Genomic DNA, 24,853 nt, shown 5'->3' with positions numbered 1-24,853 from the left:
TACTTGTCAGCTACCAGTGCGAGCAGTTGAGAGCTTTTGTCAGATTTGTGAACTGCTGATGGTTTAAAGGAATATCCCAAGTATTGGTTAGGCCAAGAGTATTGTGGGCCTGGAGCAAGTAAGCTTTGTCTGGAGAGAGGGTATTTGTTTCCAATTCAGACCGAAGAGAGGCCCAGCGAACCTTCCTTTGCCAGTTTCAGTTTGTGGCAATATATTGCAAAAGCCCCCATTCGGGCGATTGACTGCTTGACAATGCCAAACTCCAGCCTGATTTGTGTTGGGGATGAGTTAGCAATAATCTGGAATATGTGTCTGTAAATTTTAAGTAACATTTTATTGAGGATGATGCTATTGCAGCCTCTTAGGGCCTCACTTACATAAGCTAGGGTTGGTAGAATCTTTGCTTGAACTACCTGCAGAATAGGCGTGATCATGGGCCCTTTCACTTTTGTGTGTCGGGAACACAACCCAAATGCCAAGGCAAGACCTTTTTTCCTAATTTCCTCTATTTGATCCCCAAATCTCTCATTCCTACTGAAGAGGACTTCAAGGTACTTAAAGTTTTTGATTACCCCTACTCTTTCTTGGTCTAAAACCCACAAAGGTTGTTTAGTTTGAGGTGATAAATTACGGGGATCTTGGTCTTCTTCTCGCTGATTGTTAGCCTGTTTTTGGCAGAGTAGGCTGAGGAAATGTCTAAAGGACACTGTAAGCCAACCTTGGTTCTGCTGATCAAGACCAAGTCATCTGTGTACAGCAGGTTTGACAGATGAAAGCCCCCCATTTTAGGTAGATGAGAGTTCACAGCATTTAGAGTTGGGGTAAGATCAGACAAAAACAAGTTAAATAGTGTTGGGGCACTTGTCATGGTGCTGTAACTCCAAGAGGCATTCGCAATAGGAAAAGTTTCTGTTTGATTGTGTTTTTTAATGCTTCAAGTCGGAATGTGGGCTCTACTATTTCTACCTAAACTGCATAGTAACCAGCAATGAGTTGAACTGTTTAAAGTGTCTGTGTGGATAGATGTGAAGCTAATAGAGACAGAAAATTATGTTCTCAAATCCCTCCCCATCCACAAAGCAAAAGTAGAGTGCCCTTTGACACCCCTCCTGCAGCAAATCATTGACACTTCAAACTCCTATATTACAACAGTAAAATAAAGGAAACAATCTGGAAAAACGTTGTTTGCATTTAGCAAGAAAAGTATGTAAATGGACCTGCTTTATTTTACTCCTGTTGTGGTGCTGTATGAAAAATGAAACTAAACAAAAAGTGAAGTAATGAAATACTGCATCCTGACTTGGGTTAAACGAAGAAAAATTTGGCTCGGTTTACTTAATTCACAAGACTTTCATGTGTATGTAGATACTGAAGTATGAGCATATTTTCTTCTGCAGTGTAACTGGCAGGACAATGTTTTCAATCCCAGCTGGGACATCTCTCTATTTCAACTGTATGAGACTGATAAAATGGGGTCCACAGAGCTGCTGCCTAATTGGGACACTTTGCACTAACAGTGCTACAAAATAAAATGTGCTATAGTAAGAGCTACATAAAACACAAGTGTATTTCATGAAAAAAAACAAAGATTTAAATGGGAGTTTAACACCTAAAAAGAACAAATTTCAGGAGTACATTATATCGCTATGCAAAAACGTTATATACTTAAACTATGAATTCCTTGATCAATGTTCACATTACATGTGTTACTACACGTGCACCCTACAAGGTTACTTATAATATGACGAACTTTAGTCAAGGGCTTCAATAGTTTAGTCAAAAAGGAATTTGAATTCCCAATGGAAAGTGTAACATATCCTAAATATTATGGCAAAACTGCACTATAGTGAGCAGTGGCTGCTGGTAAATCAAGTGGGCGGTGGGTCATACATGCACACACAAACACTCACCCATCTACATGCACACTTACACCTCCAGGCATTCTCAAGCATGCACACACCCATTCACAGCACATACTCACAAATACACATACATTCATACGTACAAACATCCATGCCTGCACCAAACACTAAAAACCATAACATTTACCTTCTGCAGCATCTCGGGAATGAAAGCCTTGGTGGTTTCAGAAGGATTGGGACTGCCACCTTCCCTCAGTGGCTGACCTTAGGTCACCCAAAGAAAGGAGGCAACAGTCCATACCTCCTTATAGTGGGATGGGGTCAGTAAAGCAGCAAACCCCACTCCACTCTGTAATGAGGCGTCAATCATAGACAATCTACCCTGGGCACTCTAGGACTTAAAACTAAAGCAATCAGGTCCGTGGCTATCAGTGATGCTCCCCTTCATCAAAAGTGGGAGGGCCGCAAGATGATTTGCTGCGCCCACAGGGCTGTGGGATCTTCAGCCCGGCAATGTTCAGCTCAGGCAGCCAGGTGTCTGAGCAATTAGCACATATCTAGCTCTTGACTGCCTGACTTAAACATATAGAGTCTGTCAGGCTGACCTTTGCTCAGCCTGACAGATACTCTTTATGTTGGCCAAAAGGTGGAGGGCAAGGACCCTCAGTCTTAAGGACAGCCCACTGCCAGTCATGGAGTAAGTAGAGATTAGGGGAAGGTATAGGAGCAAGTGCAAGATGAAGGTGTGTGGTTCAGCAGAGAGAAAGGGAGAGTGAGGGAGATGCAAAGAGGGGGAGGGTTGACTCTAATATAAGATGGTGAGAGAGGGACGGATGCCAAGATGGTGGTCGAGCCTTAGCAGAGCTCCCATCATCCATTTCCTAATCAGCCCTCATCCTCCCTGACAGCAGATGCAATGGTCCCTCTTCACCCCCCAGTCACCTGTGAAGCCTTCACCACCCTCTTCACTTTCTTGGGGTAATGGTGGGCTGCAGGGTCCTTGATCCGGGCTTGAATAGTCAGCAGGTTGCGGTCAAAATGGTGACTGTATTGTTTCTCCTCAGCGGTCTGTGAGTGGCCTTAGGAGCTGCGTCTGTGCGGAGAGGGGGCCTGTCAGTGCCACGTTTTGTGGCTGGCAGTGTCTGGTGTGCTTGGGGGACGGACCCCGATGTGGGATCGAGTGGGAGAGGGTTGGCCCCAGTCTGGAGACGAGACCGGGGCACGACCCGCCTGCTCCTTGCATCAGCAGTGGGCGATGCAGCGAGTAATCTCCCCAGGGGGAAGGGATAGCCAAGCTGGCCCCCTTGTCCCCTATTGTTTAGAAGCTAGGGGCTGAGTGAGAAACGGTAGACCTTCCCCACCTGCTGTGGTGGTTGCAGGCACATCGGGCTGGCTGGAGCATTGGGGACTGGAAAGTAGGCTGCCAGCAGACTGCTTCTGGGGGTTGCTGTGCCATTCTTGTGATGGCAGTGAACACGGAGGGGGAGGGGCTGCGCAGGGCCCTGGTGGCAGCAAGCCCTGCTAGGATGTGGCCTTGGGCCCAGCGGTTGGGGAAGAGACACTGTGCATGGTGTGGAGAGGCTGGTGACTCCTTGCCGGAGGCCTCACACCCTTGGAGGTGGCACACCGAGAGAGGTGCTGACTGTGCATTGATAAGGTGGTGCCACCCTGCTGACTCACCGCTCTGATCCCTGAGGGTATCTCCCATGCACTGGAAGTGGTGACGGCTGTGGCTCTGACCTGCCCGTTAGGGTGCCCCCATGTGGCTCGGACTGTGTGCTTTCTGGAAAACCTTGATTGGACGACTGCTGCTTCCTGTGGATATCAGTGGGAGACTGGTGGTGTGCTCGGAGGTATCCTGTCTGACACCTGAATGTTCCGCTGACTGCACTTGCCGTCCTGCACTCGCAGGTGGGGGTGGTCCCTTTCTTGAGGAGACTCGAGCTGGCTTCTGCGGACTGCTCGTGCTGCCCTAGGACAACCCGGTCAGTGACCACAAGCCTCCTTGGAAGGCCTTACTCACAAGCCTCCCTTGTTTTAACATTACATTGTGTACTGTAGTGGCGCCTCCTCAGAACATTTCCACATTGGGTGGAGCCAGCTGCTCATGCTGCTCCGAGGTAAGCGGACTGGCAAAAATGAGTGTTCGCCTCCAACTTCAATCCTTACTCTGCAACTGGAGTTGGGGTGCAACAAACCCCCGTGCCGAAGTCGGCTCAGACTAAAATGGACCAGTATACCACCTCTGCCCCAGATAATAAAGGAACTATGGGGGAGCTCCCCCTGCCATGCTTTGTCAGCCCCCTACAGACTTGGCAGCCATCTCTACAGCAATTCAGGAGTCCAGAGAGCTGGTGGAATCCAAAGTAGATAGCGTCTGCATTGACCACTCCCTCATGAATCGGGACACATGCAAAGTGGACGAAACAGTGACCGAAGCTGAGGCCCTGATTTACACAACTGAAGATCATGTGGCGACCCTCAAGCGCCAGGTTTCCAAACTGCTGTCAATGGGGGCTGCTCTGGAGGAAAGGGTGGAGGATGTCGAAAACCCCTCCAGAAGGAAAAACCTGTGCCTTTCGAGCTCCCTGGAGTGGGAGGAAGTCTCTGGGATGGACAGCCTCCTAGATGAGTGGTTCTGACCCTGGGTCCCAATGGATAAACTGTCCTCCACTAGGGGCCCCTCTTGAACACTTATAGCATATATCCTCAACATCGGGACTGCAACGCTATCCTCCGGGAGGCCAGGACTCAACAGGATATGTGATACCTCAATGCCAAAATTCTAATCTTCTCAGACTACACCAGATGAGTCCAGCAGCACTGGTGCATGTTTGAGGACATTAAACAGAAACTCTGGGCACTCAGGATCCAGTACATGCTTAATTTCCCTGCCCACCTCAAGGTGACTCCTGAACACTCCTGAACAGGCCTGGGAGAGGGCGACAGGGCAGCAATCACTGAGACTGACGGCTCTGCAGGTCCAGTCGAGCCAGGGGCGATGAGACATCCTTTGCCCCTCCCCACCCGAGGACCCTAGGGGAAACGTGCCCACTCCCACAAGGGTCAATTGGGCCAGCATAGAAACCAGGCACCAGCGAACCTGTCTCCTTTGGGGTGGACTCTGGGTGTAGTGGGCCTTGCTCTCTGACACCCCGGCTCTCTTTCAGACTCTGAAGGCATACCTGACTCATTGACCTGAGCCCTTCTGGCCTTTAAACGTCATGTTGTGTGACTCCTGCACAGATGTGCTCCGGACTTAGTGTGCCTCCCAGGAAAGGTGATGCATTTCCCACAGTTAGAGTGTTGGAGGAGATGGAGAGGTGTTGGGACAATCTTCCTGCAGTTGCAGAGTACTAGGTTTGGTGTTCCAAATATCAGATGCTGTTGTCAGGCACTGTTATCCTTCTATGGGCGATTGGGACCTCAACTTAGTTTTACCCCCTGATTTTGTTGTATTATGTTATTTATTATGGGTGGCAGATGCTTCAGGGGTGGAAGTATTGGGTAAGGGGGAGTGGGGTGTATGTTGTTTTGAGTTGGATTGCTGTTTTGTGATGTTTTTATTCTAGGCATATATCATGAGGGTTCTCCATTACAGTTGCTTCTCACTATGTGTTAGGCTCCATAGCATTGCGCACTGACCTACCCCCGCCTCCCAAGGACCATGGGTTGACCATCTGTTTCCTAGTCACCTTTCCAGATGGAAAGAGTCGTCTCCTGAAATGTGAACAGTCTTTTGGACTGTATCAAAATATTGTTGGTCCATATCCCAATAGATGTACAGATCCCGAACACAGCTCTATCAAGGCCAAGTAAATTTTGGGTAGGTTGAGCAAAGGAGCCATATCGGTGATCTATTGCTCCCTGTTGATCAAGGTGCCAGATCACTGCCTACTTCTATGATGTAAGTAGGAAGACTGGGTGGACAAGTTGGATGATGATGACTGGAGGGATGCATGCTTGGCCCGAGACAATTGTTGATTTCATCGGGCCCTCGGATGATCCAAAATAATTATCTCCATGCAGCGTATCTGATCCCCTAGCGGCTGTAGTGGATAGGCCATGTGACACAGGCCACATGTGCAAAATGTTTCTTCCCTGCTGCTGACTTCTTCATGTGGTCTGGTCCTGTCAGGCCCTGTCATCTTTCTGGAGTCAGGTGGAACATGAGATATTTGAGGTACTGGGCTGCCACAGACTTGGGTGCCCAAGTGGCCCTGCTGGAGGAAGCTGGGGGCCAAGAGCAGAGAGTCTCTTCATAGGAGTGGCCTCCTTAGTGGCAAAGAGAGACATTGCCTGAACTTGGAAGCACCCAGCTCCCCTTCTCTGGTGGCCTGGAGGAGGGGTGCTAAATGGTCTACCAGTCAAGAAAAAACCATTTATGAGGCGTGAGACTGCCCCGAAAAGCATGATAAGGTATTGGGGAGATAGTGGGTGTACCATGGCCTACCTTGAGGATGAGGATGTTGCTATCCATGTCTGAGATTGTTCAATGCTTTGTTCTAACACGAATGTGATGTTATTATTGGAATATTGGTGGATGATGCCTTGTGTTAATAAAACAAATAAAAATGTGGTTATAAAAAAAGATAGTGAGAGGGGAGAGAGAAGGCAGAAGAAATGAAGGAGCGGTAGCAGAGGACAATAGTGTTTGAGAGAGCTAGTATAGAGGGAGACAAAAAAGGAAGTGGGAGGAGAAAGGGAGGGTAGGAAAGAGAGGTGTATCAGGAATAAAGGGTTCGTGCATTGACAAGAAGAAGGGCAAGAGGGATAGTGAAGAGGCATAAGAAGTAGGGCAGCGGGATTACTGGTGTGAGGGAAAGGTAGTTGCCCATTATTAGCTTGAGACTCCGCCGAACTGAAACAGCCATTCATTTGTATGAATGTGATAAAATGAGTATTAGGTCGGGATAGAGGAGATATTGAAGAGAACAGAGCTGGGGGGTGGAGATAGGCCCCTAGAGAGTGGATCAAGAGGTCATTTGTCCTAGGCCTGCTAACAAGGGACTTGTTAATTATTTGTCATTCCATAAAATGTGTAGGGCTGGTGCCTCAAACAATGGCAGTTCTCGGGTCCTTCCTGTGCTTGGAAGCGAGAAAGGAGAGAGTAAAATAAGAATAAACATGAGTGGGTTGAAGAGTTGAGAGAGCAAAACAATGTTAAGGCGAATCGTGTAAGGGGAGAATGGGTAGAAAGGAGAGCGTTATAGAAAGGAGCAGAACAGAGCTGCATCCTTATAAATGGGATACATGTAAGAGAGGACAAATAAAATAGATATGACCAACCCTAGTGGTAAAAGTGGCATTTCGCTCATGGTAAAGGTGGACCACGCCAGTAGAGGAAGTAGGTGGTAGCTTTCTTAGAAACATTTTGGGTACTGGCAATCTTTGCAACTTTGTACACTCCTGCATAGAATTCTACTATAAAACTGTCCAATATTCATTATTCATTCACACACACTAGCACTTAGGTATTATTGTCTCACAATGACTCATTCTTCACCACGTCTGTCCTTACGGCATGCAAATTTGCCAGGCTGATGGGGAGAAGTTTTCCTTCTGGCAGTGCTCTGGAGAATAAACAACTGCTTAAATAGCTGTCCATGACAAAATCATGGCTTGTACAGCTGCCACCAGTGACAGACAAAATACTGCTCACTGGTGGGGATCGGGTCCTGATAAGCACAACAGTAGCCAGCAGAGCAGGGAGACATCACAGTGGGGCAGGGCTAACAGACAGACAAGCGCTTTGACCCAAAGGCCGCAGCACTATGAGCACACTTGCTGAGCCAAACCATGGCCTTTACCAGGCTGCAGGCAGCTGAGCTTCGGCATACCCCACTGTGCTGCATCATCCAAATGCAGGTCTCACCAACACGACTCGCCCCACGACCTTGAAAAGGGTCTAAGTACAGCAGCCTGAAGCCAGTGACTAGGCAGGTCTGGCGGGACGTGATAGTGTCCTGGACATTTATAATTGGGCTGTCACCAGAAGCGGTAAAAAGTGCAGTGAAGGTGACTAGCTTTTCGAGACACAGTCAGTGACGCAGTGTACATGGTGTAAAAGGCCATTTATTTAGAACAGGATTGTATCTTATACATAACATTTAACGTTATCAAACAAATTCCAACTTTAGAAACCCCAACCCTTTTAGCTTCTCCTCAGTCACATTTTTCACTCATTCCTTCACTTTTCACTTCCATTCCCCCACACATCCCCCTTTTCCTTTCATGCCCTACCTGCTTCGGGCATTCCCCACACTCTTATCCTTCACCTGCTCTTTTCCCCCCTGGAAGGGTGGCCAGGCCCGCATCTGACTCTCCATCTTCCCCCATCTACTGCCTCCAAAAACTTCTGTTCTCAACCTGCCCTAACTGGTGCTCTCCCCCACACACACTCACTCACTTCTCAACAAAACCCCTGCATCCTTACCCTTACCATCCTGCTTTATCCTGTAGGGTGGGTGGACAGCCAACTTCTTCGCCACGTGATGAGCTAGCGCGGAAGAGGCCAGTCCCTCCCACTACAGCCCTAGAAACCCACTCCCTTTGTCCCACCACTACTAACCCCAACCAATATTGCTCGCCTCCCGTCACTTCCCCTTCCCGAAAGCTCCCGCAGAGAGACTAGACTGTGTCTGCTCTCCGCGGGACCCTCAATAGTGCTCATTACTGATTAGGGCAGAGAGACCGGAGGAAAAGGTTTGGCATAACAGTCAGAGCTGCCGAGTTTAGAACTGGGGAACCAGGCTCAGGTTTCAGTGACAGTTCAACATCGTGGGCAAATCAATTACTCTCCTCATGCCTAAAAATACAAAAGATAATGTGCCCCTCTCCACGTCCGTCTAGGCATAATCTCCGTCCAGACCAAGCAAGTGCTGTGCAATTTTTGACGAAGCAAGTCCTGTTGCATATATGTTGCAGTAGGGTGAGCCTTGACAGCCGCACCAGATCATTCTCTCCAAGGTGTATTAACAGAAGATCAGGACAACTCCAATTCGGCATGATAGAAGTTAGAAAAAGAAGCAAATTCCCCCACCTCATATCACTCTTTCCCCACCAAAAAACGTCATGCTGGCTACTAGGCAGTCCTAAGGCATGTCCATAAATCTGCCTCTCAGCACATTTTGCAGCCCAGTGGATAAACGAATGCCCCACCAGCAATGTGACCATTTTCCCGCTCCTGGGACCAGACACGCAACCTGCAAAGAAAACAAACTGTAATATCACTGTAGTGGGTTCCCGTTACGACTTGGGGTTATGGTTATCAATGACTCCTAATACACCAGGTGCTGTTCGTACGTGCTCTTTATTTGCTTCTTGATAAGGGTTAACGTATAGATACATTTTTAGATACTGTTTGTCTCCTTAGGTAATGTCCTGGGGTCTCCTTGATCTTTGCCACAGGGAATATTATGTGGTCTTCTTCTTTCAGGTCTTTCTCGTCTAGTTGTCGTGATCAAGATGTGGTGGCCTTGGGGGTGACACTGGACCTCAACAAAAATGAAAAGAACAGGTGAGTGTGGGTCTTTGGGGACTACTTATTATATTAGGGTTAGTAGGCGGGTGTGCGAGGGTAGGGGTGGTGCAGGGGGTGAGAGGGTCAGGTTTTTAGGTGTACCGCAATCTCCCCAGTGAGCTTAATCTCTAATACAGGGAACTTCTCTTTCTTTTGTTGGAGGGTGGTTATTTTCACCGCTCCCTCCTCGTGAAATTAAGGGTAAGTAAGCATGCTGTCAAACATTCCTTTTCCCAATCTCTTCCTCCCGATCCCTCCTCTGCGTTCCCCTCTCGTTCCCGCCCCGAATCCACCTGGGTAAGAAATTTACCCGGAGGCACAATCGTACCTGTGCTAGCCACGCCCCTCCAGGGTCGTGGCGGCGCCAGTCGTGTCTCCCGTCAGTCTCCGTGGGCGTCTCTAGGTCTCCTTCGAGGCTTCTCAGTGTGGCTGGATTCCGTCTTCTTTCTTCCGATTCCTTGCGGCCTTTCTCCTCCGGCTCCGCTCCTTTTCCTTCCTCCGGCTCCGTCCTTTTTTTTGTCCTCCGGCTCTGTCCCTTTTTCGTCCTCCGGCTTGAGCGACCCTTTCCTCTCCGGCTCCCAGTCTTCTACTGTCTCTGCGTCTTTAACCCGGATATCCGTGTCGGGAAGCACTTCCGGGCGTGCGGTTCTCCAGAAGGTACCCCGGGGGCACTTTTCCACCGGCTCAGGGGTGTGGCTCTTAACCGTGGCGGTGATCACCCGGTTACAATCACCTTTGACAAATCCCCAAATCTAGTATGCAAAACCCTGCTACTAGCCCTACCCTCCTTCCATGCTGACCAAACTTCAAGCCCTCACATAGCGCTCACAGCATCTAGATCTCCACCTCCCAATCCTCTTATTCTGTGCCCAGTCCCATCCTAAATGTGCCGCAGATGTAGCCGCCCCTATTCTGAAAGAATAAGTGCCATAACCTTACACCTGCCTGCCTGTTAGCCGCAAAGCCATCCATAATACCTGTAACAACTGGAAGACTGTGAGCTTTTTACCATTTGAGTGGCTAAATACCACCCCCCCAACTGCCGTCCTCTGCGCTTGAAAATCCAACTACTCCGAAACAGGGCAAGCCACTGCGTTTCCCCCCTTTTCCAACCACACCCATTTTCCTTTCCCTAGCTCATCGGTTTTAGACCGTCTGAGCCATATGCGCAAGCGATCCCCATGCATATAAACTTCTTCCACTTTCACACCCACTGATTTACCTATGCCCAAAAGCTCAGACACCCAAAATGCCCCAAAAAACATTCAAACCATGCATAAACGAAACAAAGCCAGCTCATATGCATCTGCACAACATACCGGTAAAACAAGCAATAACTCCAATAAAAACTCAAACGTAATCGGTTCCCTCACCACCTTAACTGTCCCTGATCTGACCCTTCCCCAACCTTCAGCATTTTTCCCAACAGGTCATCCCTAGCCAGATCGCAATCAAAAAACAACTTCTCATAAAAGGACACCCCTGCCAGCTTTTCCCCCAATCTTGGCTGGCGACAAACCCTTCCGTATCAAGAAAAGTACAAAATGTAACATGCGTAACTCAAGCGCTCTGTTGTCATGTAACCAGAAATCCCCCCCAAAACTTTCAAAACTCTGAAACTCCAACAATGCCAGTCAGTAGCCCCTCCGAGTGGATTCCGCTAATGACATCTCCACCAGCCCAGTGATCATCACTGCCCCACTCCCAAATTTCTGCTGGGACCACTGTCTTGTTCTGTTCTGCTCCTGGTGCCAAATTGTGAAACTGTTGCCACTGTGAATGAGACAGGGAATCTACAATCGCGTTGTACACCCAAGGTATTTGTGCAGCTTTGAAAATAACATTCAAGAATAGACATTGAAGCATAGAATGCCGCAACAAACACAGCACTCTAAGATCTTTTGCCCTCTGTTCACCAGTTCTACCACTGTCATGTTGTCCACATGGAAAAATACAGTCCTGTTTGCCAGCTCATCCCCCCACACTGTCAGCGCCACTAGCAGAGGAAAAAATTCCAAGAAGGCAATACTCCTGCCCTGCTGGAGCCAGTTTTCCGGCCATGTCTCTGCACACCACCTCCCATCCCAAAAGAGCCCGAAACCAGCAGCCCCAGCTGCGTCTGAAAATATCTGAACTTGCCATGTTGTGTCCTCCTACTGGAAAAACATGGAAACCCCATTAAACTGTGTCAAAAAGGTTTCCCACACTCTGATGTCTTCTCTCATCTCCACCACCAATTTACACGGCCCAGTCCAGGTACATGTGCAGCCAGGGCAATAAAGTCTCGGCCTAATGGCGTAGGAGCCCTTCGGTACAGGAGTGCCCTGCATACCCCTACCCTTGGTCGTTCTCCACTGTTCAGCTGGACTGGAGAGCGAGAAACATTGCATGACCGAATGGCAACCCCCTCATTGGAACACTCATGTTTGAATTTACATGGGTGTTTGGAACAGAAACCCTTATTCAAGTTCCAGCAGGCTCCTGAAGTCGATGCCTGGGGCTGCTGCCCAACACCCACCCCTCCCTGGGCGGGACGTGACTGAAACAGCTTGTATACAACCGGCAAGCCACTCACGGTGTGCGTAGATGCCGTGGACTGTGATGACGCCATCCACTGCATCCGCAATTCTGAACCCACATCCCCCCATGGCTTGTCCGGATTCACACTCACCCTAAACTCCTCATCATAGCTCAACCATGCAAAGCCTCCAAAATGTATTTGAGCCTAACGTATAATGCCCATGTATTTGAACAGTGCGATGGCCCTGTCGGAAAATTTCTCACAGTAAATACTTGCGAATATCGGAAACACCGAGGTCCAATTATCCATTGTTATCGGTACCCGTGGCTGGCGAGCTAACTCCTCTTCCTTGGAACCCTCTTTAGCCTCAATATCTCTATGCAGAAGCTTAAAAACATCCACACACTTGTGCCGCCAGATCCTCGCCTTCATCTTATCTGCCACATGGGAGCCCAAAGGCATCACCAGACCCATGTAGGGGAAACTGTTCTTATGGGTTCCCCTACATGGGTCCCGTGCCCTACTTTTTCCCAGGTGCCCCACTTGCCTTACCAATGCTGCCCCCGCCCTTAGGCACTGAGAGGTCCAATGGCGAGAAGCCAGTACTAGGCCCGCCTCCTCCTGTATCCTCGTGCTGTGTTCCCCCATCTCTTCTACTGCAACTTCAGTCCCCTCGGGCCCTGCTCAATCCCTGCTGCACTGGTCCTCCCCTCCCCCACTTCTACCTCACCTGCACCTGCCTGGGCATCAGGATGGCCTGACTTTGAAAACAACAGACCGATGTAGGGGCACCACTTCTTATGCCCCCCCTTACTTGTCTTCCATCCTCATCCCATCCCTGGGCACCTTGTCCCTCGCCTCACCAACCGTAGTAGTACTTGGGTCCTTCAGCTGCGTACTGTCCCCTTGCCCCAGGTGTCTCATGCACCGAATAATCTCCCACCCCTATAGACTTGTGTGTCTTAGTCCCCACATCACCTGTTCCGTCACCCCACACTGACCACCATTCTCTCTTACCTTTGCCACGGGAAACCAGTGGCCGCGTTCCTCTCGCTCTCCCGAGACCACGCACCACTCCGCGGACCGCCTCCTGTGTCTCCCCATCGGCCTTGCTCTCCTGAAATACAGAAAACGAAGAGGGCGTTGCGCCGCTCTTGTGCCCTTTCCCCCCTCCCCCTCCGTTTGCCCCTGCTCACCTCATTTTCATGTATTTCCCCGTCCTCCCACTCAACCATCTCATCCTCATAATCGAGCTCCACCACATCATCATCATCCATCTCCTACTTGCCATCATCTCCACTGACCTCCATCACATTACTCCACACCTCCGGCACCTGTCCCCCATGGCGTGAGCCATCACTGTGATGGCCCTGTGTAGTAGAGAAGGCTGCCGAAGACCACTCTAGTGCTTCAGACCAACATCCCAAGGCTGTATTGCACCCCGTTGGCATCACCTTCCTTCTGCCAGTCTCCGCCACTGGCAGTGCCTCTCCGCGCCTTTCATGGCCGTGTGCCCCACTCATGCTCATCACGCTGCCAGACCCCCCAGCTGCACAAGCATCCTGACCCTTCCCTTTCTCCGCATGCAGAACCCAAACCCATCTGCCTTGCCCGACTGCAGGGTCTGATGGGCCCTCCAGGCCCCCAGCCTCAGATAGTCTCTTCAGCTGCCTCTCTTTCCCCAATTACCCCTCCTTGTCTTTACATAGCTGGGCCCACCTCTCCTCCGTTTCTGCTACCATTCACCTCTGTTCTTTGATCCTGGCCCCTCTGCTGATTTCCTCTTTTTGGCCTCTCTGGACCCACAAGCTGCAATCGCCGCTGCTATAACCCCCTCCGTAACCCGTGTCGGGCACGTCATGCCAGCCCGGGCCTGGTCTAATACACCAGGCCTGAGGAGATCGGCTCGGCCAGCTTCACCCAAAACGTGAAGTGCGCCCCTAACGGCCTCCGCGTCATGGGCTGTTGCCATGGTGTCCTTGACTCTCCCTACCTGCTGACTCCCGACAGCCCTTGCCGTACCGCTATACTCTGCCCCCAACGACCGGCCAACTTCTTTGCAACGCGATGACCTAGTGCGGAAGAGGCCGTTCCCTCCAACTACAGCCACATAAGACCCCTCCCTTCGTCCCACCCCTACGTAACCCCAACCAATCCTGCCCGCCTCCTGTCACTTCCCCTTCCCGAAAGCTCCCGTAGAGAGGCTAGACTGTGTCTGCTCTCCGGGGGATCCTCCATAGTGCTCATTATTGATTAGGGCAGAGAGACTGGAGGTAAAGGTTTGGCATAACGTTCAGAGCCGCTGACTTTAGAACTGGGGAACCAGGTTCAGGTTTCAGCGACGGTTCAACATCGTGGGCGAATCAATTACTCTCCTCATGCCTGAAAATACAAAAGATAATGTGTTGTTGTATAATGTAACTGGTGCTTAAGTACAGTGCTCAAAATAACGGGTCAAGTTACCGCTTTATTAAACGGCAAAAAAACAGTTTGTTACTGCCTACCTGCATTGCTTTTCTGGGCCAATCTTGATGGTCGTTAATCCCTAACTTAGGGTGACCAAACGTCTCAGATTTCCCCAGACAGTCCTGGTTTTCAGATGACTGTACCGGTGTCCCGACGCACCTCTTAATTTTAAACAAATGTCCCGGTTTTTGGGACAAAGGTGAGATCATTACATAAATGTCCCGGTTTTTGGGACAAAGGTCAGATTATCTAGGGAAGCATAAATTAAAGGTATGCTCTCCTTTAACAGACGCCTACAAAGTATGCAATAATTAAAGTAATTTTTCTGATATTGTCAGGCAACAGAGTCCCCTGTCTGCTCCCAGCAGAGAGATGGAGCGGGGAGCAGAGAGGTGGGTGGGGGCGGGTTGGGTTGCAGGGTGGGAGGTCAAGCCATAGCTAATTTTATATGTTTAGTCTTGTAAATGTGTGTGTGTGTGTGTGTATATATATATATATATATATATATATATATATATATATATATGTGTGTGTGTAAACACACATATGGATAGGCACACAGTCACAAAGCTAAGCAAAAAATTGGACAGGCCAGATATAAAAGTGAGTGTAAAGTCTTTAGTCCTTTTCTGTCTGACCTGTCCTGGTTTTTCCTCCTCAAAATCTGGTCACCCTACCCTATATGCCTGTGTATCCAGGGGCCATTTAGGTTTGTTACTGCCTGGTACCACTGAAGTGAATTACTATCAATGGCCATGGAGGCTCATTACTGCCTCAGCCACTGAAGATCATTAGTGCCTGGGGACTTCAAAGGTCATTGAGGCTCATTAATGCCGGGGTCTTCTGTGGCTCATTACAGCCTGGGGTGACTGTGCATAGTTGTTTGCAGCTTCATCGGTCTGTGTGCGCGTGGATATCTGGGGCAATTTTCTCTTATGTGCATGAATTGATATTCTATGCCTGAACTACACAATACGTCCAGTGAATGTTTGTTTGCTACTGTTGCTAAATCTAATCTATATATATTAAAATGTGAAGCTAATTTTTCACCACCACATTTAGTTTCAGCACCACTTCTTGATGTCTGCAGGGTTCTTTTTTAATTAAAGAAAAGCCTTTCTATTTACAAGCTTCTGACCATGGACAAAAAGAGTACCTAAAATATTGCACAAAACGTACATTTTACCTTAAAATGTCAACCAGCAACAAAAACTAGCACTTCAAGAATTACTAACTAACGAGTCACTGGTTATCAAAGAGGCTGACAAGGGTGGTAATATAGTCTTATTGAATCAACATGACTATCTTCAGGAGGCATACCGCCAACTTAATGACACTACTTGCTACAAACTTTTGCCCTCCAACCCTACATCCAATATACAAGGGAAATTACTTAAGCTACTGGAACACTGGCATTTTCGTCTGTTAATTTCATCTAAAGAAAAGCTGCTCTTTACTTACCTCATCCTATCACTCCTACACTTTATTTACTCCCTAAAATACACAAAGGAGGACATCCCCCCAAAGGCAGACCTATTATCTCCGAAATCAATTCAATATGCTCCAACCTAGGCACCCTGATTGATCAAGAACTGCAGCCCTTTATGAGCAATCTACCATCGTTCATTAAAGACACTAAAGACATTCTCCAAAAACTTCAGGATATTGAGTGGCAAGATGACTATCTCCTAGCAACAATAGATGTAGTGAGTCTCTGCACGTCTATTAAGCATGATGACGGAATTGAAGCTGTTAGCAAATGCCTCTCCACAAAATCTGCTCACTACATGGAGCGAAATGACATGATCCTGGAAATGCTCAGTTTTTGTCTGGAAAACAATTTTTTCATATGCAATGGGCAATTCTTTCTACAACTCCAGGGGACAGCGATGGGGGCCAAATTCACACCGCCGTACGCCTGCATCCTGATGGGTGCCATAGAACGTGACTGGCTGTGGAGTGACAAAAATGAACATCTCTCCCAACACATTATCTTTTGGGGTCGCTACATAGACGACATCCTGCTGATCTGGCAGGGTCAAGAACACCTCCTTGGTACCTTTCTCGATTCTCTCACACACCCAATTGCTGGAACATCAATATCACCTATCAAATTTCCAACACTATCTTGATCTCCATATTTTCATCATGAACAATAAGTTACATACCCGCTTTTTTCAGAAACACACAGCAGCCAACTCTATCCTTGATGCTTTGAGCTGCCACCCTTCCAGCACCATCCGAAATATTCCAAAAGGTGAACTTAGGAGGGCCAAACTCAACTGTACCAGCAATTCTGATTACAATATGGTCTCCTCACAAATGTTCGAAAGATTATCAGCCAGGGGATATCATGCCACCACCCTGAAAAAGGCAAAAGATAAACTGGATAATATGGATCGCCATATGATACTTTTCAAACCAAAACACACTAACAGGAATACCACAATTCGCTTCATTACTGAATATCATAATGGCCATCAGCAGATTCGGAAACTTCTCAAAAAACATTGGTACCTCTTACAAAACAATTCATCTATAAGCCAATATATCTCCAATTTTCCTCAAATCGGCTATAGAAGAGCCCCCAATCTTTGTGACAAACTCTGTCCTTCCTTTTTTAAAATCACTACCTCCTCATATTAACTTTCCACCAAAACCAAAATGGTTCTTTACCTGCACCAAGTGCTCCATCTGTAAATTAGGCTTATCGAAAACCAACTCAATCAAGATCAATGACCATGTAATCAAGTCTATTTAGGAGCACTACCTGCACCCTGAAAACCAGGATTCAAGAACACTCTCGTTATATTCAAAAACAGGACTTAAAGGCACCCCTTGTGGAACATTTCACTACATATCATCCTGAGGAACGCAACTTTTCTTTTTGTGGCCTTCGACGACTTACTCAACACCCGAGAGGTGGTAATCCGGAACTGAAATTACACCTGGAGGAAAGCTGTCTCATTATTCTGTATGACACTGTTCGCCGAGGTCTTAATAAAGACGCAGAATTGCATTATTGGCTACTTTGAACTGATAATACTATTGTATCTCAGTCTTTACCTATTGTCTTCTCAAACATGTATTTTTCTTCAACCATGCTTTTTAAATGGGATACAAACAAATCTTTTCCCCCCTGTATTCTCTTCATCTATGTATTTTATCTTTTAACTTCTCCCTTTCTTCTAACTTTTTACCTCCTCTATGTCTGCTCTTCCTCACTGTGGATTTAAACTTCTCTTACTAGCTAGCACAACATCTCCTGTTTTTTTCTAGTCTGAGCCTTATTGCTCGTTTTCCCCCATTTCGTCAGTGGTTACCCAGACCAATACATGCGCCCACACCTAAGATGGCGCTCATCTCTATGCATTTCCTCATACACTTCTGACTTACATATCTATTTACACATAGGTACTCTAGCTATTCTATCGAGTACCGTGCACTTTTCTATGCATATCTCCATATGCATTCACACTACTTTCCCGGAGTTCTTACATCTTATATACACAGACCTTATTGGTCCGTAACCGCTTTTTTTGTACTTTTCCAAGATGGCGCTCACTATTAAGCGCAACTCTAGCCTTCTGATAGCCTTTTTTTGCTGTTACTACCCGTATCAGCCTTAACAACATAAAAGAAGGATCTTTTGTTTTATACGTGTTCCTCAATGGCGGCGGCCGAGGACGCGAGGGACTGAACCCTTTATTCCTATTTTTGACTGCTTTCTCCTTTTCAATCGGGTAAGTTGCATCCAACCTAAACAGTTTCATCTTTACATACCCTATATTTTATTAATATCTTCTATTATTCTCTAGCCCGTCTCGTGTCTGGAGACTGGGTCAACCCTATGCTCTGGCATTTCCATCCCGATGTGAGTTTGATGACTAACTTTCCTTTTTCTGTTTTTTCGGCACGTTTAGTGCCATCGGTAACCACTAAACAGGCTTTTCTTTCCAAGACCTTATATATATTTTTCTTTCAATACCTGTGGTATTTGACTCACAAGTTTGCTAGTATTTTAACCGAGCTTGCTAGGGTGCCACATCCTGAAATCTTGTCATTATATTTTCCTTGTCTGCAGACTGTCTAATATTGGATTTTGTATTTTATATCCATGATGTTTCTACAATTTTGAATGGTATGTTTCCTTCTTATTTTTCTGATGTCATATGTGCATGCAGTATTAAGCTCACTTCTTGGATACTCTCTTTACTTTACAGACCACCTCCACCATATAGCATGCCAGCACCTAACACACCTGTCTGGATTCTTCCTCGTTTGCGTATGTTAATTGGAATTTTTTTCACCTTTTTGAGGCCACTTTGAGTATGTTAAGCTGCATCCACACCCGTATTGATGGCATATTTCTCTTTGGCTTAATTATTGTCTTTTTTGTCTTTTTAGTTTTTTAGTCTATTTATTTTTTTGCATATTCTACGCAGATTTTCGTTTGTCTAACAGCACTCCTGGAACGGGACTTCCTTCTCTACTATATTGCTTGAATCCTGGGGCTATCAGTAGAGTAAGACCCCCTCTTTGCCTCACACCCCCCTTTCTTATTTTCCCCGTAATTCACACGTGGGTGCACTCTCTGTCTCACGCAAGGTTTATCATCCATTACTTCTAAAATCAATTTTTTCACTTATTCTTCACAGCCTTGAAAAAGCCCTAGTGGATACACTTATGAGGGCGAAACGTGTTGGCTGTTTACTGCACTTCTTCAACGTGCTATGTTGATTTCAGACATATATGGTGAATTAAACACATACCAACCAGAACATAACGTTTCCTTGCTTACTGGATTATATCTATGGGTCATTGATGCCCTAACCAAGAGTATGAATTTATGGGAACTCACCTTTGTTATTTGATGGACAAAAAGATGAATGAGTCATGTCTGAACTTAACAGTTTATTTAGAGATGGCAAAATCCTTTCAGCTACAGATTCACTATGCATCCTTTTATTATAGGCCCAATTCGGTCTTAAATATGAATTAGGGTCTTTATAAAGGGACGCACTGAATTCAGGAAAGTTAATTGTGAATGAAGCACTGTGTCACCCATTATAGCGCCCCTTATAGCACCTCAGAACCACCAGAGGCAAGGTGAACTCGTCTGCATTTAAACAGCGAGTTTAATTGACTTCCCGATGCAGTGGCCAACCTCTTCTTAATAACATTACATTGCACTACATCAAGTATTGGTGGCTTTAAGTGTATATGTACCAAACTTAAAGCGGGCCCTCTGGGCTTAATCAAGCTAAGCACCCTGCCCACCCAGCCGAAGTGTGCCACATGGTTCCTCGCAGCGTGGCCTGGAGCAAACATCAAACACAACAGGATAATGCCTGTTGTTTTCCGGCAAGGCATCACCCCCGGTGACCACACCACAGTCAGCAGCATTCTCTGACTGACCCAAGGCAGCTGGTGATTTTTCAGCTGAGCTGCACAGGTAAATGGCGCCTCGTGCCCCACATTCTTGACCTCTCACAGTGCTGCTATGTGGAAACGTTCGCGCTGGCAGGATGTTTTTCCCTGTCTGAGACCTCCATACCCCTGGGCACAGCAGGCCCATGGCATCTGGATTGGGCCTGTAGGATCTTCTGTTGTCAGCCTGATCAAATAATCATAGGTGAGATGAACACACTCACCCCATCACTGTGTAGTGTCAGTATGCTCACATAAATTAGCCGAATTAACAGCAAGCAAGTTTTCCCAGTTCAGACCCCTTAATGAAAAAACGATCTTTCTTTGTATAGCAGCCCTGTCTGTCCTCTCCTTGCATGCAAGACCTAGAAGTCAGCACTGTAAGAGCCAGGGCTGGCCACAAGTTTCACAAATAGCACAGGTTAATTTGGCAACTATCTGCTAAGGCTAGGAAGCCTGGCTGTACTATGCCTTGGGTCTCCCCCTTTCCAAAAGTAAAATACCGGCCATTTGTTATACTTTTAAGATAAACAGAGGCCAGGACATGATACAAAATGGGACTATAAACAAAATCGAATGTATTCATTTATAACATAACTTTCCTGTCTGTGTGTACTTTAATTATTAGGCAGGGGACGTTAAAATAGCGATAGAAAACATTTATAAGTATAGTCTGTTTACTGTTTGAACTATGTACATATAAGAGCTAAAATACTGGTTTTAGGTGATTCTGCATCATCTTGCACTGGCTGGGATAGTAAAATACCGGTGGTGTTGGTAGAAAACTGGCCAGGTGGAAACCCTAGCTATGACTGAAGACTCGGGCTAAGAGAGGTAAGGTAAATTGTTTACAGGTTGTTTAGCAGACGATAGGAAGCCAGCAGACCCTATGTTTAAAGAGCCAGGAACCCCACATGGAGCTCTACAGCAAGATGTCATTTTCTGGGTGCTGGTGTTGTGACGAGCACTCCAGTAACTTGATTGGGTGCTGGGGGCGATGGGGGTCTCTGCAATACAGTACTGAGAGTAATGAGGGCTCTACTGTAAAAACTGGATGTCAAGGGGGCTATTGGCACTCGAGGCTGTAACGTTTTTTGAATATAGATGTTGGAGGTGGCAAGTTCTGGTTGGCTGGGGTGAGGCCCTAGCCAGGCAGAGCCTGTCACTCCCGTCAAGGATGGGTGATTACACTCACTGGACAACCTACACTCACCCTTGGGTAGCTTGGCACAGAGTAGTCAGGATTATCACAGGGGCAATGTATAAAGCATTGGCACAGCACTACCAAATAATAAGTACACTGAGTGTCACAAAAGAGACTTCACACAAGGTGTATGTAAATAAAGTTTGTATCCAAGACATACATTAGTTAACACAACATGAACATCAAGTAAATCTGGGCATAAATCACGTTTAGAAATATCACTAGCAGTACTAGGCCCAACTGTGTTAAAACTATATTAGCAGTATGCACATGTGAGAAAAATAATACTTCCCTTCCCAGCACCGTCATGCGGGGCCAACATGCTGTCAGCACGAGACCCATCCTAGTGATTTCCCCAATTCAAAGTCACACGATTCTAGGATGCACCCGGTTCACAACAATAGCAGCAATGTGTACATACAGAGAACAGCAGCACTTTTGGATAGTTCTGTGGCCTAGGCTGCACAGGTAAAACCCAATGTCAACTGTGATAGTCCTCAGACCAAGAAAAAACATGTACGCCAGACCGCTGTGTTTTGTAGTCAATCACAGACGATCAGTCCCACGCACTTGTTCCACACTGCTAAGTGGTGCCACAGATATTAGGCGGGCTCATTTAACATGCACTTGCTCCAAGTACCCTAATGCGGTGCACTGATATCCAGCAGGCTAGAGGTCACTGCACTCGAGCCCCCCCCTCCTTGGGTCCAAACCTTCCTCTATCCTCCAACCAGTTCCTACTACCCCACCCCCTCAAGAGCTGGAGATGATAGCATCCTTTTCCCAAATACTAGGCCACTCTTGGCCGGAAGGCCGGAATAATACTTATTCAGGATCCTGGGGCAAAAGTGAGGGGAAGCAAAGAGATAACGGCTGATCAGGCAATAGTTGAAACAGGGAGACCTGGCCACCACTCGGGAGTTCACTCAGGGATCTTAGCACTGTGACTTCTGATGTAGGCCCTGGTCTGCCAAACATGGGGGAGGGTCACTCTGGGACACACACTGTTTACAGTAGTGCCAAGTCTAGCTCCAATATAGAGATAGTTTCCAAATCCGCACCTCCCTGGTAGGAGGCACAACATCTGGGGTGCAATGACGTGAGTCGCCCCAGACACTCCACGTTGCACACAAAGAATTACCACGTTCACACCTCCCTGGAATGAGGCACAGCGTCTGATGCGTGATGACCTGAGTACAACCAGACAGTTCTGGACACTCAGGAAAAGTTACCAATGCCGTACCTCCTTGGAATGAGCCACAACGTTTAGTGTGTGATGAGTTGTGTTGCACCAGACAATCCCGGACAGGCATGAGAAGTTAGCAGTGCTGTATCTTTCTAGAATGAGGCACAATGTCTGGTGCACGACAGACTGAGTCTCACCAGACAAATCTTATCACACATGCAAAGTTGACACACAAAAAAAGGGAGCACACTGCCTCACACTCCAGCATAAAATAGCCCCAATGCATCATGGTAAATGCAGTCATTTGATTTAAAGATAACATTTTTCAAAACGTCTTTCACCTTACGTAGGGGCAGCAAGTGCCATATCTCTGGACACGTGTTTCTGGCTTTTGGCTGTCATCAGCAGAGAGAAAATATATCTGAAGGGGTTGCTGGAAATGCCGCCCAACGTCTTCACAAGCTTTTGTACCACTCAGTAGGCGAACAGGTGCCTCACCAGAGCTCGTCAGCTCGTAAGCTCATGGGAGCCGTCAATTAGACACACAAAAAGAGGGAGCACACTGCCTCACACTCCAGCATAAAATAGCCCCAATGCATCATGGTAAATTCAGTCATTTGATTTAAAGATAGAGACATTTTTCAAAAAGTCTTTCACCTTACGTAGGTGCAGCTAGTGCTGTATCTCTGGACACGTGTTTCTGGCTTTCGGCCGTCATCAGCAGAGAGAAAATATATCTGAAGGGGTTGCTTGAAGTGCCGCCCAACGTCTTCACAGGTTTTTGTACCACTCAGTAGGCGAACAGGTGCCTCACCAGAGCTCGTCAGCTCGTAAGCTCATGGGAGCCGTCAATTAGACACACAAAAAGAGGGGGCACACTGCCTCACACTCCAGGATAAACTAGCCCCAATGCATCATGGTAAATGCAGTCATTTGATTTAAAGATAGAGACATTTTTCAAAAAGTCTTTCACCTTACGTAGGTGCAGCAAGTGCCGTATCTCTGGACACGTGTTTCTGGCTTTCGGCCGTCATCAGCAGAGAGAAAATATATCTGATGGGGTTGCTTGAAATGCCGCCCAACGTCTTCACAGGTTTTTGTACCACTCAGTAGGCGAACAGGTGCCTCACCAGAGCTCGTCAGCTCGTAGGCTCACGGGAGCCGTCAATTAGACACACAAAAAAAAGGGAGCACACGCCCTCACACTCCAGCACAAAATAGCCCCAATGCATCATGGTAAACATGCAAAGTTACCAACGTCGTACCTCCCGGGAATGAGGCACAATGTCTGGTGCGCGATGACTTGAGTTGCACTAGACAAATCCAATCACACACAGAAAGTTACCAATACTGTACCTCTCTGTAATGAGACACAACATCTGGTTCACAATGATGACTTGAGTTGCACCAGACAAATCCAGTCACACACGCAGAAACTTGAGTTCAGTGTTGCTGCACAAGGTAGAATGCAACACTGCTCAGGGTACATCTCTGAGGGTCACGAACAGTGGATTAGCATTTAGCATTTAGTTGGGGGTTGCACAAGAGAAATGTGGCATGCTCAACAAAGGTGGGCCATGTGGGATCCTGCTACCAGTGAATCCGCTCACTACCAACCATATGCTTATATGTGTAATGGGCCCATGATGAAGGGCCACACTCTTTGAATGTGGGCAGTACTTGGAAGGTTTTGTACCAGGCAAATACGGTCTCCAGGCACAATATTTAGTCCCATGCCCTTGTTGCTGCTGCCAGGTGAGGTCCAGAAGACGATGTAGGCACTTAAGAGGGCACTGCTCTCCAGATGACACAATCAGAAGGTGTAGATCCTTTTTGGGAGGTTTTTGAGTCCCTGAGACCTCCACAAAAAAAAGAGTGGGCAGGCCAACAAGTCCTTGGAAAGAAAACTCCAGAGTCCCACAGAGCAGAAATCAGTTTGCCCAGGCCAGCCACGATGCAGGAAGGGTGCATAGTCCATTCCTAGGGCAATACTTACTCCTTGTACACAACAGATTCTTCTGGCAGTGTGCACCACGTTCCTGCAAGTGTATCTCTACTTTGCTGCAGTGGGGGCACCAGTAGTTATACTGTAGTATGCCTTTGAAGTTTGGGGAAGTCCTGAGAGTTCCCCTTTGAACCACAGATGTCTCCCCTAAATTTCAGTCCTGTCTGCCTTAGGGCTGTGGAACTCAGATTTTAATCTTTAGTGGGGCTATGATCTGGCTCACAGAAGCCAAGTGTCAGAACGAGTCCCACCAATCCATCCAGCCAGGCCCACAAATGGCAGAGGTCTTCATTCCAGCTGTGTGCACAAGTTTTATAGCTGTCACTGGGGAATGCACAGATGTGCTCCTCCATCACCCAGTGTGGACTCAAGTCAAATTAAAAGGCACACAGAGTGTTTTAGGGCAGAGAAATGTCCACTTTCTGGAAGTGGCATTTTTCGATGATTATTGGCAAAACCACCTTTATCACAGAAAGGAGTTTGTCTAGACAAATCCAATGATAGTAAACAACATGAGCCTGCTATGCTGCGATCCACTGTTGCAGCTAGATATAATCGTAACATGTCCCATGTTAACATTGCAGTGAAAACACACATGGGTATTCTTCACTCTCTGGGCATACGTGCCCTTGCACACATACAAGTCTGCATTGGCAG

The sequence above is a fragment of the Pleurodeles waltl genome, chromosome 1_2, assembly GCF_031143425.1.
Source record: "Pleurodeles waltl isolate 20211129_DDA chromosome 1_2, aPleWal1.hap1.20221129, whole genome shotgun sequence".
NCBI classification, from domain to species: Eukaryota; Metazoa; Chordata; class Amphibia; order Caudata; family Salamandridae; genus Pleurodeles; species Pleurodeles waltl.
The sequence above is the reverse complement of the archived record's forward strand: the minus strand, read 5'-3'. Positions refer to the sequence as shown.